We start from the raw sequence: 16,779 nt of genomic DNA on the forward strand, positions 1-16,779 counted from the left end.
GAAAGGCAATTAGCAGAGTAAAACCAAAAGGCAAAACACAATGAGTGTTTACCAGTCCCACATGCACACAAGGCTTTCTTAGAACAATAAAAGAGACCACATCCTTCTTCAGTGAAGGAAAGAAAACAGGTTTACTCACAAATATTCCTGCATATAGAAAGCAGGTATAGCATAGAGTTTCAAAAGAAGTTTGCTCAGTACCTTTTGTGTTCACCAGTAGAAGTGAGAGAGCAAACACATGGGCTCCCAGCAATTGGTGGAGGTCGGGGGGGGGGGGCGGGAGAGGGAGGGGGAGGAAGAGGAGGAGCAAAAGGAAGAAATCACAGGAATCCGCACTGTAGGCTATACGCTACCTGTGGTCAAAGTTCCCATGAACTAGCTAACTGCAACACTGCCCCCTTCCACTAACTTGCAGGCGAGGTTGCAATATTCTCAATACTTACCTGAATCAGGATTGCTCTGTGTGTGTATGTAAGTAAGCCTCTTCCTCCTCCCAGTTATCTTTATCAGAATCAATTGGCGTGGGGAGAGAAGAGGGTTTAACCTCACCCCTATAGCAATTCTGAATGGAAGAAGGCTTCTGTGAGGGTCAGTGTGCCACCCCCACCCCTAAAAGTTTGCCCACCTGTGTTCTAAAAGGTGAAAGAAAAAACAAAGAGAGAAGTGTGTCTCCTAGACTGACATCCCCTCAAGGATGCTGGTCCTTTTAAGTCTCTTGGCTACTCTATATTTGTTTTTTGTTTTTCTCGAAAGTGTGCTTTCCCCCTTTCATTGAGTCTTCTCACCCTGCCTCCTAGGGCTCTTCTTTCTTCTTTTAATCTCTGCAAGCCTGTCTCCTTTCACCCCTCGGTGCCAGTGGACTTCACTTCTTCCATCTCTCAACTCACAAGTCATAGCGCCCAATCCCTTCCAGGTAGAGTGCCTATTTACATGTTGCCAAAAAAGAGGACTAACGAGGACAGCAATTTGCATAACATTTGCACATGCAAATGTATATATTCAGGTGCAAATTTAGAAATAACTATAATTTAAATAGAAATAAAATATGTTTCACTATAGTGGAGAAAGGTGCTAAGTGTGGATGGCCCCTTCAAGGCCCCTTCTGCTCTCTCTTCTTGGACTTTAAACCAGACTTGGACTGGACAGCCCATCTAATAGAGGACACCTTCAAACAGAGGACTGTCCTCTGCCAGCTCTCCAAAACAGAGCACTGGCTTTTGTAAAGTAGGACAGCTAGCCACCCTATTTCCATGCCAGTCTTACTTCTCACAGGGATGGGTTCCCAGCTAGCCTGATAGGAGAAGGAATACAGCAGATCTGAATTGCAATCACCTTGGTGGGTCACACAGCTCCTTCAGCCAAGGGTAAAGTGTACCTGGGAGGTGCAGAGTGTTCCAGTGGTTTGCGAGTCCCTCAAGTGAAAGGGAAGGTGACAACTTGATGATGTTGACAGAATGGCCTGGAAGGTGCCACAGAAGAAATCAGATGAAGATTCTGAAAGAGTGGGAGAAAAGGGCATCCGGTTACTCTTTATTGCTTATAAGAGTGGGTATTTTTATGGATTTAAAACTGCCTAATGCCTTTTTCCTCTACGGAATTTATCACCTGCTCAATCATTTGCACTCTGGTTAATGGCGTCGCAGTATCATCTAAATGCTATAAAAATGGCCCTAGTTTAGCACAGCCTGGAGCTCTTGATTTATTTTTGCAAGTCTCTCTCCTTGCGAGTGTACCTTTATAACGCATTGAGAAAGTGAGGTCCAGCCACTCTTTGCATTGCTCCTTGGACACTAAATCACTTGACGCCAGGATGTGTTGGAAAGTGGGCAAAAAGACTGTTGTATTTAAATTATAAGATTTCAGTGTTGGTAGCAAATGTGTGACTGGCAGGGATGATGGATAGCACTCTCTGGTGATTCAAAGATGAGGAATGGGGCAATCAGATGAAGCAGGACTGAGGTTACTAAGGGGAAAAGGAAACGGAACTGCATTTCTCACATTGAGAAAAAAGGGACAGGCGCAGGTGACTTGGCACTTGGAATGGCTTCTGGATTCACAGTGTCTCACGTGAAATACTTCCCAGGTGCAATGATTTGAAATGTATATTGGACACATGAAGAGATGGGAATTCTGGTTATAATGGAAGAACAATGTTTGAACTGAGGATTGGCCATGATAACCTGGAATCTGTCTCTCTAACAAAAAGTATCTGGGATGCTGTGGAAGAGCCTTGTGCATCAAAGCCTTCCACCCCAGGCTGATTCGTGCAACACTTTTTACAACCCTCTGCAACAAGAGTCCTGTTCACATCTCTACTGGTTCCATCCTTGACTTCTGCTGTTCAGCAAAGGTGTGCATACAGGGTGCCCACACACATAACAAAGCATAGGAAGCTGCTTTTACTGAGTCAGACCATTGGTCCATCTAGCCCTGCATTGTCAACACTGACTGGCAGCAGCTCTCCAGAGTTTCAGCCAGGACGTTTTCCAGCCCTACCTGGAGACACCCAGGATTGAAGCTAGGACCTTCTGCATGCAAAGCAGGTGCTCTACCACTGAGCCACACCCCCACCCACATAGCTGTATGTGCATAGGTTCTGCCAGTGAGCCTTCACTGAATGCATGGAGATCAGGAAGGCAGAGTTGGCAGGGACACCCTTGTTGGTGGCTTGTCTCTGCTCCTCTGCTCCGTGTATTCTCTCTGAACATGTAAAAATGTTTGTGAACTCAGCTTTTACTCCAGTGCATTGTTTCAATGCCGTAAGCCCATGCCTATGACCAGCAGAGCCAACTGGTTTCGTTCTACAACCCAGTCCATGTTGTTCCTTGTGGTATGGCCAGAGCAGAGTGGCAAAAGGATGGAAGGCCACACTGCACAGTAAAAAAATGCTGAAGGTAGAAACCAACAGGTTCAGGCAATGGGTTTGATGGATGGATGATTTTGCTTTCCACAAGGGAAGGCCTTTTGCATCTTCCAACTGTGGAATTTCAGTGGACAAATGTCAATATGAAACTCTTGTTTTAGCATTTTTGAAAGTGGTGCTAAAACTACTCTGGTTGAAACATGACTGCATCTGCTAGAATTCTTTAGTACCTCACCCCTCCACCTACCTTTTTGCCATTTTTTTTTAGCGGTTGCAGCTGGTAACAACTCAAAATGGATTTTACTACAGCATTGTTTGGAGGTAACGATTGCACTCGAGGGGTGTGCTGGTTAGTGTGGCCACTTACACATTGCCAAAATAGAGGAAATGCAACACTAAAAAAAAGGAGAAAACAGGACATCAATGTGCATAACATTTTCATATGCTAATGTATATGTATAGATGCAAATTGGAAATAATAACTATAATTTAAATAGAAATACATACATCTCATCATAGTGGGGAAGACTGACCAGGTGACCTGGGTACCTTGCTCAGTCAACTGTCCATCTGCTAACCATTGAGGGACAAGTTCAAGGCCCTCCTGGTCTCTCTCTTTTATCTTTAAACTGAATTGAGACTGGACAGACCTTCAGATAGAGGACACCTTCAAACAGAAGCTTGCCTTCTTAATGTAGGACACTTGTCTACCCTAGCTGGTGCATGCTGGCCTATCTCTTCTGCTTGGCTCCTCCTGTAAGTGGGAGTGGCTAAACAAACCATGGACCTTTCATTCATGTTTTGTTTATCATTCCATGAGAACCGCAAACCTGGGCTTGCCCCTCCCCAGAGAAACCGGAATCAAACCATAGTTATGGTTTGTTATTGACTTTGGCCTGTCAATAGCCAAACCAGAGAGGCAAACCAGAGTAAACAAACCACAAAAGGAAAGTCCGTGTTTTGTTTACCCATGCCCAGTTCCAGGAGGAGCTAACCAGGAGCAACAGGGCAGTGTATACCAGCAGACTGCTCAAGCCTGCTGCTAAACTGGGATTTTCCTGGAACCCTTGCTTATCGTGACGTCTGAATCACTGTCTTTTCAAGCTAAGGCCTGCAGGCACTGAAAAAAAACCCCTAACCTCAAGCTCTTCCACTGGATACCTCAAGTGTCTGTTAGTGGTAAACTGGGTTGTTTTTAAAACCATATAAGTACTCATAATGTTCAGTAGGAAGTCATGGGGTCACCTTCTGCTGGCTTCTATTTTCACATACCCATCCTTTTCCTTTTATTTATTAAAGGCTTCATGTCTTTTAAAACAATCTATCCCTTACATTCACTGTTCCCTTTTCCACAAGTGCTCATCCGGGTGATTTATTAGCTATGTTTTTTCTGCCCTTTCCAAAATCTCTCTCTTTGTGTGTATAAAACTGTGCCTCTGTGTTACATTTCAGATAGCTAAGAGAAGGATGCATAGCTTCTTATGAACCACTTTTTAATCCCTTCATCTTGGTTTGCTTTTGTTTTCATCCATCTTGGTAAATGTCAAGAAGGCAGTTTGTTATTTTCAAAATGTTTCATTTCGGGGGTGGGGGCAGGGCGGAGAAAGGAAAGAGGGAAAAAAAGAAAGGAAAAGTCAAATTCTTGTTTATATATACTTAATGAAATTGGAATACATTTTAGGGTTCATTTACAGAAGGGAAAATTTTAGTACATTTGCCATTTTGGAAGGTGGCCCCCAGACATACAAACCTATATCTGCTGGATAAACATTCTTCCCTTTTCTCATATATCGTGTATATTTTAATTTTGTATTTTGCTGACCTTTTATTTAACTGTTAGCATTCCTTTTATGACATATTAGTTTATCTTTTGTAAGGCCATAGATAAGCTTGTATATATGAAAATGCTCTTTCTTTAACTGCATGCTCTTTTCATGACATGTAATTCTTCACAATTCTATGAAATCTGGAACTGACCAACTTCTTCATTTTGCCTTTTTGTATCTGGATAGTGCAGCCACATTTGGAATACTGTGCACAACTCTGATCACCCCATCTTAAAAAGAAAAACAAAACAAAACACAGTCATCATAGCACTGGAAAAGCTATACAAAAGGAAAACCAAAATGATCAGGAGGTTGGACTGGCTTCCCTGCAAGAAAAGAAAGGCTGAACTTAGTATTTGGGGAATTTTAGTTTAGGAAAAAAAATATGGAGGGTGCAAGTGCAGTCCTATCTTGAGAGCTGGCAGCCTCCGAAGTCAGCTGCCCATCTAGGTGCAGCTTCAGGGAAGGGGAGGGAAGGAGGCCAGGACATGCATAGGAAACCATGTAACACAGCTTCCATGGTCTCCTCCCCTCCCTGCCCCAGGGCTGCCCCCTTTTTGCCATCTCTGCCCTCCATTTTGAGCATTGAGATATAGCCAGTGTGGAGAGAACTGTGCTAGCTATGATGGGGAGGGGGTGGGGAGCACAGTTTCTGGGGTTGGATCCCAGAAACCAAAATATCCTATGTCCCCCAGAGTCTGTCTAGGGGACATAGGATTCTGCCCTTAGTTGAGATGTGATAAAGGTGAATATAATTATGAATGGTGGAGAGAAAGAAGCAGTGGATAGAGGTTCCCCTATCCACCTCTTGTGATACTAGAACTGGGGTTGCCCAATGAAATTGTTAGGCATCAGGATGAGAACAGACAAGGAAAGGAAAGGTTCCTCTTGTGCAAGCATCAAGTCATTACTGACCCCTAGAGGGATGCCGTTTTTCCTCGGCATTTTCCTGACAGACTGGATAGTGGGGTGGTTTGCCATTGCCTTTCCCAGACCTAACTACCTTTCCTCCAGCAAGCTGGGTACTCATTTTACCGACCTCGGAAGGATGGAGGGCTGAGTCGACCTGAGCTGGCTACCTGAAAACCAGCTTCTGCTGGGATCGAACTCAGGTTGTGGGGAGAGTTTCGGTTGCATTACTGCCGCCTACCACTCTGTGCCACACGAGGCTCTTTGAGAACAGACAAAAGGGAGTGCTATTTCACATAATGCAACTTACAGAATGACAAAGGATGTGAAGATGGCCATTCGTTTAGACAAGTGGGACCTGCACCAAAAAGTTTCAGTAGCCCTAGCCCCTCAGAGGTGTGCTCCTGTTCGGGACTCCAGATACCCTGGAACAGGCACTTGGTAGTGTTGCCCAGGCCTCACCGGGGAGGGAGAGTGTCAGGAAGAGGGAAGGGGAAAGGACAGGAGACCTTTCTTTTCTTTCCCACACCTTCCCCTGCTGTGATGAAGTAGGTGATGGGATAGACCCCTGTCTGGAGCCCTGCCAGTTGGAGTAGAGATTATTGGGCCAGAGGGACAAATAATCTGACTCAGACTAGGTTTGGGGCTCTTGGACCTGAATCTGAGCATTTTATAGCTATATAGCAGGGGAGGGTGTTGAGGGAAGTGGGAAAGGTTTCCTTCATTATTCCTTTCAGTCCTTCTGAAACATCCCTTTATAGTACAGATGGAAAGGGTTCTTTAAAAAAAAAAAACTTCATGGTTTACTTCCCCCCAACTCTTATCCCCTTCCCTCCAGGGTACTTACTATAAACCATTGGGCAGGTCTTGAGCAGGCAAATGCCCTCTTTTTCCTATGCCTCTAATTCCCATCCTCCAGCAAAGGAGATTGTTACCTTGTAACTGGAGCTTGAACACCTCAATGACATCATGAGCTAAACTGTGAAGGGACACCCAAGATGGGAAGGTCATGGCAGAGAGGTCAGACTAAATATGATCCCTGGGGAAGGAATTTGTTTGGTTTTAATTTCTGTGAACCGCCCAGAGAGCTTCGGCTATTGGGTGGTATAGAAATGAAATAAATAAAATAAAATAAATAAATAAACAGCAACCCACCCCAGTATTCTTGCCATGAAAACAAAATGGATCAGTACAACCAGAGATATGTTGGTATACCATTGGAAGATGGGACTCCCAGGTCGGAAGATGGTCAAAATGCTACTGGGGAGGAACAGAGGATAAGTTCAACTAGCCCCAGATGTGATGACGCAGCTAGCTCAAAGGTGAAAGGACGGCTAGCAGCCAATGGTGCTGGTGGTGAATGACGAATCCGATGTTCTAAAGATCAACACACCATAGGAACCAGGAATGTAAGCTCTATGAGCCAGGGCAAATTGGATGTGGTTATTGGCGAGATGTCAAGATTAAATATAGACATTTTGGGTATCAGTGAACTGAAATGGACTGGAATGGGCCACTTCACATCAAATGACCACCAGATCTACTACTGTGGACAAAAGGACCACAGAAAAAATGGAGTAGCCTTCATAATTAATAATAAAGTGGCTAAAGCCGTGCTTGGATACAATCCAAAAAATGACAGAATGGTCTCAATTCGAATTCAGGGTAAGCCATTTAACATGACAGTGATCCAAATATACGCCCCAACCACAGATGCTGAAGAAGCAGAAGTAGATCAGTTCTATGAGGATCTGCAGCACCTACTGGATAATACGCCAAAAAAAGATGTTATTTTCATTACAGGAGACTGGAATGCTAAGATGGGTAGTCAGACGACACCTGGAATTACAGGCAAGCATGGTCTGGGAGAACAAAATGAAGCAGGACATAGGCTGATAGAATTTTGCCAAGACAACTCACTGTGCATAACAAACACTCTCTTCCAACAACCTAAGAGACGACTTTATACATGGACTTCACCAGATGGTTGACACCGAAATCAGATTGACTACATCCTTTGTAGCCAAAGGTGGCAGACATCTATGCAGTTGGTAAAAACAAGACCTGGAGCTGATTGTAGTTCAGATCACGAACTTCTTATTGCACAATTTAGAATCAGACTAAAGAGAATAGGGAAGACCCACAGAGCAGTTAGATATGAGCTCACTAATATTCCTCATGAATATGCAGTGGAGGTGAAGAATAGATTTAAGGGACTAGATTTAGTAGATAGAGTGCCGGAAGAACTATGGACAGAAGTTCGCAACATTGTTCAGGAGGCGGCAACAAAAAACGTCCCAAAGAAAAAGAAAACCAAGAAGGCAAGATGGCTGTTTGCTGAGACACCAGAAGCAGCCCAAGAAAGAAGGAAAGCAAAAGGCAACAGTGATAGGGGGAGCTATGCCCAATTAAATGCAAAATTCCAGAGGTTAGCCAGAAGAGATAAGGAATTATTTTTAAACAAGCAATGCGTAGAAGCAGAAGAAGATAATAGAATAGGAAGGACAAGAGACCTCTTCCAGAAAATTAGAAACATCGGAGGTAAATTCCAGGCAAAAATGAGTATAATCAAAAACAAAGATGGCAAGGACCTAACAGAAGCAGAAGAGATCAAGAAAAGGTGGCAAGAATATACAGAAGATCTGTATAGGAAGGATAATAATATCGGGGATAGATTTGACGGTGTGGTCAGTGAGCTAGAGCCAGACATCCTGAAGAGTGAGGTTGAATGTAGGGATGTACGAAAGTGACTTACCTTTTCGCGGATTCTGTTCATGGTGGGGGGGAGGCGTTCTGTCCCTCCCCCGGAATCCTAGACAAGGGGGAGGCGATCCAGTCCTCCCCCCCGGAATCCTCGACGGCCGGCTGTGCTGCATGGCAGCTCTGTGGAGCAGCTGGCCAGGCCCAGGCCAGGGCCGTCCACAGCCGGATTTCCGGCCACGGGGGGCTCTGGGTAACAAAAACAACAACAAAAAACACGTACACAAATGGTGGCGGCTATGGCCGCCACCATTTGCGTACGCGTTTGTTTTTTTAAAAACCCAGATGTGATAGGCTACGTAAGTCTTTACGTAGCCTATCACGTCTGTGGGGGGGGAGACACAGACTGCAAATGGCGGCAGCGGCAGCCATTTGGAAGACCAGCCGCCACCACTGGAGCCACTGCGGTCCGGAACATCCGCCCCAGGTAAGTCTCATCCCAGGGGGGATCCGTGGGGGGCGGGAGGGTGGCAGGCCATTCCGCAATGGATTTCGGGGGGCCGAATGCACTGGCATTCGGCCTCACCGAGATCCGTCATGGAATTCTCTGACATCTCTAGTTGAATGGGCCTTAAGAAGCATCGCTAATAACAAGGCAACAGGAGATGACGGTATCCCAGCTGAACTGTTTAAAATCTTGCAAGATGATGCTGTCAAGGTGATGCATGCCATATGCCAGCAAATTTGGAAAACACAAGAAGGGCCAACAGATTGGAAAAAATCAACTTATATCCCCATACCAAAAAAGGGAAGCACCAAAGAATGTTCCAACTATCGAACAGTGGCACTTCTTTCACATGCCAGTAAGGTAATGCTCAAGATCTTGCAAGGTAGACTCCAGCAATTCATGGAATGAGAATTGCCAGATGTACAAGCTGGGTTTAGAAAAGGCAGAGGAACTAGAGACCAAATTGCCAATATCCGCTGGATAATGGAGAAAGCCAGGGAGTTTCAGAAAAACATCTATTTCTGTTTTATTGACTATTCTAAAGCCTTTGACTGTGTGGATCATAAGAAATTATGGCAAGTTCTTGGTGGTATGGGGATACCAAGTCATCTTGTCTGCCTCCTGAGGAATCTGTATAACGACCAAGTAGCAACGGTAAGAACAGACCACGGTACAATGGACTGGTTTAAGATTGGGAAAAGAGTATGGCAGGGTTGTATACTCTCACCCTACCTATTCAACCTGTACGCAGAACACATCATGCGACGTGCTGGGCTTGATGAAGCCAAGGCTGGAGTTAAAATCGCTGGAAGAAGCATTAACAATCTCAGATATGCAGATGATACCACTTTGATGGCTGAAAGCGAGGAGGAGCTGAGGAACCATATGATGAAGGTGAAAGAAGAAAGTGCAAAAGCTGGGTTGCAGTTAAACTTCAAAAAAACCAAAATTATGGCAACCAGCTTGATTGATAACTGGCAAATAGAGGGAGAAAACGTGGAGGCAGTGACAGACTTTGTATTTCTAGGTGCAAAGATTACTGCAGACGCTGACTGCAGCCAGGAAATCAGAATTCGTTTACTTCTTGGGAAGACAGCAATGACAAATCTTGATAAAATAGTTAAGAGCAGAGACATCACACTGACAACAAAAGGTCCGCATAGTTAAAGCAATGGTATTCCCCGTAGTAAGCTATGGCTGCGAGAGCTGGACCATAAGGAAGGCTGAGCAAAGGAAGATAGATGCTTCTGAACTGTGGTGCTGGAGGAAAATTCTGAGAGTGCCTTGGACGGCAAGAAGATCAAACCAGTCCATACTCCAGGAAATAAAGCCAGGCTGCTCACTTGAGTGAATGATCTTAAAGGCAAAACTGAAGTACTTTGGCCACATCATGAGAAGACAGGATACCCTGGAGAAGATGCTGATGCTAGGGAAAGTAGAAGGCAAAAGGAAGAGGGGCCAACCAAGGGCGAGATGGATGGATGATATTCTGGAGGTGACGGACTCTACCTTGGGGGAGCTGGGGGTGGTGACAGCCAACAGAAAGCTCTGGCGTGGGCTGGTCCATGAAGTCACGAAGAGTTGGAAGCGACTGACCGAATAAAAACAACTAATTCCCATCACCCCACTCAACTCACGGCTAAACTTTCTATACCTTCTGGAAGCTCACAGGTCCTTCTTGGTCTGTTTTGAGGGATTTAAAACACTCTTTTTCTTTACATTTACTAACATGTATACTTTTGCGTCCTTTGGGGGACCCTTAGTATGTAGAAACCACTCCACTACCTTGCTTTTGGGTGGCTCTGTTTTGCATTCAATCACCCAAGTTCCCCATTGGAGGGAAGGCTGCCTATTCGTTACCAGCCAGGTTTAAGGTTTTGGTACTAGTGTAAAAAGCTCTAAACATCTTGGGACCAGGATATCTGAGAGAGTGCCTTCTCCCTTACCAACCTTCCTGGTCCGTGAGGTCATCAGTGAGGTCATGTTCCTGGTGGTTCCACAGGGACCTATGGCCCATTTGGAGTCCACCTAGAGAAGAGCCTTCAGTGTGGTGGTCCCGTTTCTTTGGAACTGCCTGCTCCTGGAGGTTAGGCCAGTGCCAGTGCCAACACTGTGCTGCTTTTGGTGGCCCATGAAAACAGCTCTTTTCCAGGAAGCATTCCTTAACTAACCACCCATGATTTTTATTGGCCTTTTGTTTTTAAAAGAATGATATTAATACTGTTTTAATTCTCTTTATCTTTTTACTTTATTTATTTATTTATTTATTACATTTCTATACTGCCCAATAGCCAAAGCTCTCTGGGCATTTTACAAATATTAAAAACATTAAAAAAAACCCAACAGTATACAGAGATCAGAAGCCATTTACATAAAAAAACACATGAACAGACAATATGCACAAGAGAACACATATCTAAAACAACTTCAAACAAGCTATCTCAAGCAAACAGCCATAATAACCACAAGACAATCAGGGATCAATAACAACTTATCATATGCTGCCAAATGCCTGGGAGAAGAGAGAGGTCTTAACCTGGCCCCTAAAAGATAACAATGTGGGTGCCAGGTGGGCCTTGTCGGGGAGATCATTCCATAATTACTTCTTGTGTTCACTGCTTTGGAATTTGTTTTAGATATGGAGCATACAAATGCTGTACAGAGACCATATACCTCTGAATACCTCATACTAATTGCCAAATAGTGGAGGGCTGCTGTTCTTATGTCCTGCTTGCAGGATGCTTATGTATACCAGTTGCTGGGGAACATGAGCGGGAGGGTGTTGCTGCACTCATGTCCTGCTTGTGGGCTTCCTGAAGGCAGCTGGTTGGCCACTGTGTGAACAGAATGCTGCGCTAGATAGGCCTTTGGTCTGATCCAGCAGGGCTCTTTTTATGTTATTAATGGCAGCTTGGAATGCAAAAATGACATCCTGCTGCCTACACCCTGGAGTCTTGCATTTGTAAGAAGTCACCAAATCAAAGTCACCATGTCAGCAAGCAGAGCTATGAGCCTCACCATTCCTGAAAAGCAGTGCTATGTCTGTGTAGAGATAATGACAGATTTATTTCCTAGGAGAATCAGACCACTATCTCTTAGCCTCAATTCTACATGCAGAATATTATGGGGGTAATGTTGCCTACCTTACAGAACTGTTGTAAAGATTGCTACAATAACGTATGTGAAGCTCTTAAAAAAATGCTTAAGGGCACAATCCTATGCATGTTAAGACAGAAAGAAGTCCTACAACTCTCAGCATTCTCCAGCCAGCATGGCTGGCTGGGGAATGTTGGGAGTCGTAGGACTTCTTTCTGTCTAAACATGCATAGGATTGTGCCCTAAATTTCTTAACTACTGTTCTACTTGTGGCAACTGCTCAACACCACCACCTTCCACCACTCTGCTTGTGCTCAGAAAAATGGGTGCATCATTCACCATGAAAAGAAGCTGCCATTTACCACTTAGGGTAGACTCCAGGTTTTTGTAGGCCGTTGAGTAAATCCTATCTCTGAGCCTCCTTTTCAGTTTGTGGCTTGAACACATGTATCTTTAAATTATACACATGTTAATGAACATGTGAACAAACCTTCTGCCAATTTGATACCACCTATTCTTCCGATAACCACACCTGTTCCCTCTTCCCTCATTCTCACTGAAATGCAAAGGGGGAAGCTTTTATGAAGCCACACTGAGAAGGTCTGGGGGGACAAACAAAGGAAAATGGCAATTTTAACTTGCAGAGAATGCACCAACAATCTGTTCGCTAGTAAGCAAGAGGGGGAATTAGGGAACAGATAAAGGCAGAGCAACAAACCAAATGCTTTGAAAATTGCCACAGTGATAATGGCTATTGAAGAACTTTGGGAATTGTAGTTTTGTGGGCGTGTTGAGAATTCTCTGTTAATTAGGGATGTATGAAAGTCACTTACCTTTCGCGGATTATGTTGATGGTGGGGGGGAGGCGCTCCGTTCCTCCCCCCCAGAATCCTCCGCGGCCGGCTGTGCTCCACGGCAGCTCTGCGGAGCAGCCGGCCAGACCCAGCAAGGCCAGAGCCGTCCGCAGCCGGATTTCCGGCCGCGGAGGGCTCTGAGAAAAAAAACAAAAACAAAAACCGCGTACGCAAATGGCGGCGGCTACGGCCGCTGCCATTTGCGTTCCTTCTTTTTGCCCTCTTAATCTACGTGAATATTTATGTAGACTATGATGGCGAAAATAAAGGGGAATGCAAATAGCGTAGTGGGCACTATTTGTGTCCCTTTTTGATTCCCCGTTTTAGCCTACGTAAATATTTACATAGGCTAAAACTGGTAATCAAAAAGGGGCGCAAATAGCGCCCGCTACGCTATTTGCGTTCCCCTTTTATTTTCACCGTCATAGTCTACGTAAATATTTACGTAGACTAAGATGGGCAAAAATAAGGAACGCAAATGGCGGTGGCCATAGCCGCTGCCATTTGCGTACGCGGTTCTTGTTGTTTTTTTAAACCCACCCAGCCATGATAGGCTATGTAAAGATTTACATAGCCTATCACGTCATTTTTTTTTTTTTTATGAGTGGAAATGGCGGTGGCGGCAGCCAGTCAGAAGACCAGACGCCGCAGCTGCCACCACTGAAGGCTCCCGGAAGATCCACCCCAGGTGAGTCTCGTCCCGGGGGGGATCCACAGGGGGGCGGGGGGTGGCAGGCCGTTCTGCCACGGAGTTCGGGGGGCTAAATGCACTGGCATTCGGCCTCACCATGATCCGTGGCAGAATTCTCTGACATCCCTAGGATCCCTAGCCCCTAGACCAAGGGTAGGAAACCTTCTTGGGCCCGCAGACACACTCCTCATTTTTTTCAGGTGGAGAGACCATTTGTCATTGGGGCCCGCATACATTTTCTTCTGTATTCTCTTTTCTTGCCGCATTTCTCTTTGCTGATATTTTCTCATTTTCCTGCCCCTCCCCACTGGCTGCCATCCTTTCTCTTCTTCTCCCCTCACTGGGATTCTCTCACTTCCTGCCCCCCCTCCACTGGGATTCTCTCACTTCCTCCCCCACCCCCAGGATTCTCTCTCTTCTTTCCCTCCCTTCTCTCTGCTTCCTCCTCCTTCTGCCCACCTACCTGCTCACCCACTCACTGCAGGAGCAGCTGCCACCATTGAGCTCTGCTGCCTGTGCTCTACCTGTCTGGTGGCATGCTGTGCCAAGTCGCAGCCGCTTCTGCCACCAATTCCCACTGCAGCAGCACAAGCAACAACTGCAACAGCTTCTTCCTATCTGCTGGCCTGTCAACCCTTGTCTTCTTCTGCTGCCTCCTCTTTCTCCTTGCCCCCCCCCCCCGCACCACAGACTCCTTGCTTCCTAGCTGGGCATGGAGGTAGGGAGAAGTGACAGCTGTGGTGAAAGCAGGGGAGGTTGGTGTGAGGAAGGGAGCAGGGGGTGAGGAAACAATCTTGGTGGGCCCTGGCGGGTCATGGTGGATGCAGCTGTGCACATGAGCACCACTTTGCCAACCTCTGCCCTAGATGGAACAACAAATTTCAGGGTTCTTCACTGAGAACTGTGATGGTTTAGCAGGCTTCTCTGCTTCCACCATTCAAATGGTAGGGTTGGAGCAGCAGACTGGTCTCTGGAAAGGTGATGATTACGACGATGATAGCATTTAATGATTAGGAGTATCATAACTTTTTAGAGTAAGGACAGAGGCACACCTGGACATTTGGCAAATGTGTTGGAAAAAGAAGAAAAATGAAATTAAAGCTCTATGATAATTTGCTAATGAGCCCTAAGTTAGGGGGGCGGGATTAATACTTATGTGAAAAGATGAAATATTCTCACTGATCCACAAGGTCTTGGCATGCTAGTTGTGCAAGGTCGTATGCTGGTATCATGCCGGTATCCATCAACATTAATTTGACTGTGCATAAAAGCAAAAAAAAAAGTAGCTTTCTTGAAAGAATTTCCGGACACCAAACATTTACATAATGCAGCACTGAAAGATGATTTAGTCTTTGGAGACCATTATTCTTTCTAGGGCTGTGCACTATTTTGGCTCTGGAGCCGAATTCCGAGCCGAATTCCAAAGTGGTTTGGGATCAGCCCAAAGCAGCCCAAAGCACGTTGGGTCACTCTGAAGTGCTACAGTGAGCTTTGGAGTGATCTGGAAGCCCTGCTGCCCAGTTGCCCCTCTGCCCCTCCGCAGTCCCCCGACTCCCGCCAACTGCGTGAGCCCCCCTGCTTCATACCTGGACCCTCCGAATGCATGCTGACAGCCTCTTTGATGGAGTCGCCATTGCGACTTCTTCCATTTCTGGAAATAGAATCCTGTGCAAATGGCAGCTGTAAGGCCATCATATACACAACAGGTGTAAACGCCTGTAATGTTGCATACATGATTGCTTTATGGCCACCACTTGCACCAGATTCCATTTCCAGAAACAGAGCAAGTTGCCAAAATGGCGGCTCCCTTGAAGAGGCCAACGGCACACATCCTGAGGGTCCAGGTAAGGAGCAGGGGGCTCACACAGTACAGCGAGGTGGGCTGGAGAGCCTGCTTCAGCTTCCAAATCCTGCTTTGGCCTTGAAGCAGCCCAAAGCAGGTTGGACTTACCTCGGAAGCCCTGACGCAGCCTCCGAGATGGGTCAGGGGGTCCCTGCACAGCCCTAATTATTTCAGTCCTCTGCTGAATCCAGGTCTCTGTTGTGCAATATCATTTTAAAGTACCTGTCCATCTTATTTGTGACTAGGAATGTATGAGAATTCCGTTATGGGGTGAAATTTCAGTGGATTTTACCAGCTCATTCCTGGCAGATTTTGTTCTGTTTGCCCCCGTGGGCATCAACTCAATCTGTAGCATGTTGATCCAATATGTGGATTTCGGATAGTTTTTTTTAATGGTGGTGGGAAAGCAAGGAAGTGGGGGGATGAAACTGACAAGTTTTTTCACAAGTATGGAACATGGCTCAGCTAAGCACTGCATGGAGAGGATGAAATTGACAAGGATACTTACAACAGGAATATGCCTTTGCAGGGCTACATAGCAGACAAGTGACCCAAGTGCCCAATCAATATATACATAGAATAGTAGAATAGTATAGTAGGGTTGGAGGGGGCCTACAAGGCCATCGAGTCCAACCCCCTATTTGGGTTGGACCCATGACCCTATTTGTGCGAATTTAAAGACCCAAGGTGGGGGGGAATCCCATTTGTGCAAATGTCTGAACCAGAAAAATGGAAACAAAAACCACGATCCCAGTTGTGCAAATCTCTGAACCTGAAAACAAAAACAACCCCCCCCAAAACAGAAAAACCACCCCAGAATCCCACTTGTGCTTCAAAAAAGAGAAGTGTCTATTTAATGTGCGCAAAAATGTGCAAACATTTCTGGAATTGAAAAAAAAAATAGTCCGCTAGAGTTCGCTGCTGCTTTTTGGAATGGACACACTGCGAAATCCCATCAGGCTTAAGTGGAGTGAAATTCCAGTGTCACACATCCCTATTTGTGATGTGATATAAGTTATCACCCAACTATGCAGATTCATTTACATTCCTATACAAATAAGCAGCAGTGATGTCAGTTCTTACCAAATCTGAGATCATAGATTCTGTGCTGTGTGTGATATCGTCTCACACAAAAAGCTGTTCAAGTTGCAGTTCACAAAATAAAACAAATGTGATTATTTATTACAATTATACCCCCCCCCATTTTCTCCACAGAGCTCAGTGTGGGATACATGGTTTTTCACCCTCCTCACAACAACCCTGTGAAGTAGGTTAGGCTGAGAGATACTGACTGGGCTGAGGTTACCCAGTGAGCTACATGACTGAGCAAGAATTTCATGGGTGCAGAACCTCATCCCAGAGGAAAAATCCCACCCTCCAGGGTTCCCAACTTGGCCCTCTGGATGTCCCCTAGAAGGCCCCGCCCCTTCCCCTAGCTCCGCCCCTTCCCTCCAACTGCAGGTCATTTGCTGGTTTCCTGGCTTTTGTG

This window comes from Heloderma suspectum, chromosome 1, assembly GCF_057233095.1.
Source record: "Heloderma suspectum isolate Gila_16-S chromosome 1, 16-S_ref, whole genome shotgun sequence".
NCBI lineage: Eukaryota > Metazoa > Chordata > Lepidosauria > Squamata > Helodermatidae > Heloderma > Heloderma suspectum.